Raw genomic sequence first — 4,146 nt, forward strand, 5'->3', positions numbered from 1 at the left:
ATATATATATATAATATGTATGTATGTATGTATGTATATACACATATATCTACCAGTACATATATATGAATATATATACATATACGCAGTATATATGTATATATACTGCATATATAGATAAAAAAATTAAAAATCAGTTTGAATTAATATAGACATATATACATACATGTATTTATTATATATGTGTATATATATATACATATATTCATTATATATATATATATATAGCATATATGAATTCACACACATAAACACAGTATCCCACAGAAGTGGACGTGGTCCTCAGTGAAAGTGAGTCCATTACCAGAAACCTCTACATCCTCTTTATTTATTTCTTCTCAGCTTCCTCGGTTTACTCTCCAGAGTATTTCTCCTCAATTCTGCTGTTTATCACTGTATTTCTTTAACAGTTTGTCAGAGAGAGAAGGGCTGAGGTGAAGTGAGCCAACACTTTTCTGTTAGAACCCAAAACAAATCAGCTGTTCACTCATATAAACATGCCCCTACACTTGGCCACAAACATATAATTATCATATATCTTACACACCTCCCCGCAAGCACACACACACACACACACACATCTGCCGAGCTGCTCTTGTAACGGCGGTGAGATATGCTGTGATGTGTATCAGTAAAAACTAAATACCAACCCAGTGTAACCCCTTAGTTGGTTCCCATGACGACCCCTGGACACTTGTCTGTGTTAGCCAACTAGGTCTTAAAGAATGAATGAAATACACACATGTGAACACGTGTGTGCGTGGACAAACGCGTGGCCCACACACCAACACTAGCCTCTGGAATTTAAGCACTAGTAAACCTCCACGAAGCAGCCTCAGTAACCTTCACCTTCCTCTCACCCAGTCGCATCTGGTTATCGCTCTCTCTCCACACAACGCACGCGCACACACACACACACACACACACAGATCTCCACATGTGCATGTTGGGACCATGCACGCACACGCGCACTCAGATCTCCACATGTGCATGTTGGGACCGTGCACTCGCACACGCACACGCACACACTTGAACATCAGTACTTTTGTAATGGATGTGTTTGCAGTGCTGCTGTGGGAGAGAGGAGAGACCTGCAGTAGATGTTATAAATCACTTGCTTGTTCCCCTTTCCCCCCAATAATGCACACACACACACACACACACACACACACAGAGTCCAACGTGATGCCACGTTCTCCCCCTACTTCCCTCTTTACCGCCTGAGGTGGGGAAATCCTATTACCCTATGGAGAGGAAGAACACATCATTGATTACACCCACATTCTCTGTTACACACAAACAGCTTCAATTGCAACACACACACTCCCTCACTGACTGTACTCACTCACAGTGATCACAGCCGGCCACCGTCCAGAGTCCAGAGTGATGAAATGTTCTATTTTGTACATGTCAGATGCATCCTGATGATGAGCTGGTAGCTCTCTCTCTCTCTGTCTCTTTCTCTCTCTCTCTCTCTCACACACACACACACACAAGCACACCAAACACAGAAATATGTGTGAATGCGTAAGAGAGTAAAAGTTACCATCGATCGCCCGACAGAGATTCCTGGGAACACGGACAGGCAGATCTGGGATTGTCACCCTCAGATTTATCACCGCTTCGACAGCCTTTTCAAGGTTTACCAGATAGATGGATGCCATAAAGTGACACATGTGCTCTTTAAAATGAATAGAGGAGAAGTAAGCCATGCATAGCCGAGCTGTCGGCGGGAGTGTTTATTCACCAAGGTGGGCACCTTTAGGACACATTAAGTCATGGCTGTCAGAGCAAAAATAGAGCAAATGACCTCACTCCAGTGAGGTCACACATGTCGTCTGACATCGTCTGAACAGAACTGGCCCGCATCATTGATTGTATATAGGGTGTATTAACAAAAAAAAAAGAAAGAAAGAAAAAAGAAAAGGGACTTGAGCACTGACCTTGCTGCTCTCCTGCTCACTGGGCCTCTGCTCACTGTATCTATTGTCCTATTCATTTATTCCTGTGGAGAACACAAAGAACAGAACGCTGCGGAGAAGGCACCTATATCAATGCATGTGGGATTTTTATATACAAATACACTCACGTGGAACCTTAACTATTGTAATAGGAGTTAAAGCAGTCTATAGCACACGTATCAAACTCAGGCCCGGGGGCCCAAATCTGGCCCGCAACGTAATTCTATTTGGCCCGTGAGATCATATCAAACCTGTATTGGATTTGTAGTATTAGAGGTGTCTCCGCACTTACAAAAGGTAATAACACATACATTTGGTTAGCCTGTGTTTTATTTCAAATTTGATTTCTCAGGTGTTTATGATATTAAGCTTTCATTGTTCCAAATTCAATGTTTATGCAAAAGATAAGTTTGTTTCCATATGAAAAAAAAACATATCTGGAGAGAAGGAAAAACATACACATTTACAGTATTTTTTTCAATAAACAGTCTGGCCTGAGACTTCATCCCAGTTTTTAATTTTGGCCCACTGTGAATTCTAGTTTGACCCCCCTGCCATTTTTTTTTTGTACCTTAAATATTGTATATTTGTGATACCACGCTTTCCAATTCTGACACCTGGAAACATTTTTGTACAACTGTCTCCCACCTGGTGAGTTTTGCCAGTTCTTTGTCTCTTCTACGTTCTAAGTTCTTTTGTTCTTGCTGTCAACCTTTCACCAGTGTCAGCTTGAGCATCACTTCATAAGTTGTTTTTTAATTCTAACTTCACATGAACAGTTTAACACAATACTTTGTCAACAAAATTCACTGTAATAAGCCGGGGTAATTAGAAATTAGTTTGAATTGTTTTATTTACTATTTGATGTTTATCGTTTCCTCACTGTATTAGATCAGTGGTTCTCAAACCATGGAACAGGTACAACCTGTGATACTTGGGCTCCCTCTAGTGGTACGCCGGAGTATCCAAATCCCATTAGGACTGTGTGAGTCATTAAGCAGGTAAATACAGCTGTTTTATATTCTCACCTGATCTCCATGTTTATGTGCGTGTGTGTGGGATTTTAAGAATCGAATGTGAGCCATCGTCAGTGGATTTAGCTGATGAATCGTGTAATAATCGTCAATTCCTTCTTCGTACATTGTGCTTTCCTGAACAGCTGTATTTTAATGATGGTCATACTGGTGGTTCTGGGAGAACCAGTTATTCTGTATCGCGGTACGTGGTGTAAAAAGTTGAGAACCAGTTTCACACTGATCAGTTCCTCTTTACGGTGTAAACGGTGGGGTCTGTCAGAATGAAATGGTTTTTAGTATCACAGCTCCCCGGCTGCGTCACCTTCTCGTCATCACTCACCATTTCCCCAATATTCAGGCTCCAAATATCTTAATTTCCCACTGTTATTCGGACAGGACAAAAAATAGAGAAGTATTTTTTTAGAGTAATCTCGGTTCAACATATTCACTTATAAACGACCACAGCGCCATCAGGTGGATAATAGCCGTAACTGCACAACTAAACGATGACGGTCTTCGCAACATGAATGATTACAGGAGAGTCACAACTAAAATAACGAAGGAATGACAATATTTAATTTACATTAAATCCCCTGCAAGAATCCCATGTGTTGCTCTCTGTTTTATATAGCCTAATATAATAAATAATAATATAATACAACAGCAACAATAATAATTATCCTTTGTGAATGTAGAGAGGACATAATTATATATATATATATATATTATAATGTCTGTGTTTTTGTGTTTTAAACCCGTTTTGAAGCACTTCCTTTTCTTTCAAAGGATTTAATTTCCTCTTTGTTTGGTTCCCTTGGCAGCGATAAGCTGTTCCCCTTTGATTTGCATATTGTGTCCTCAGTGTCTACCACAAGCACATTATTTGAATCGCTGTGCCTAATCTCAATTTTGTCAATTTAGTCAACAGTTCTCTGTCCTGTATCATTCAACGGTTCAACATTACAGAAGTTGAAAATCCTTACAAACTCTGACAGAGACATACTGAGGTCATTGTAATCTCACTCATATCATATCACATCATATTGGTATTGCAATTAACTATCTATCTATCTATCTATCTATCTATCTATCTATCTATCTATCTATCTGTCTGTCTGTCTATCTGTCTGTCTGTCTGTCTATCTATCTGTCTGTCTATCTATCTATCT

The sequence above is a fragment of the Cynoglossus semilaevis genome, chromosome 14 (genome assembly GCF_000523025.1).
Source record: "Cynoglossus semilaevis isolate Cse_v1.0 chromosome 14, Cse_v1.0, whole genome shotgun sequence".
NCBI classification, from domain to species: Eukaryota; Metazoa; Chordata; class Actinopteri; order Pleuronectiformes; family Cynoglossidae; genus Cynoglossus; species Cynoglossus semilaevis.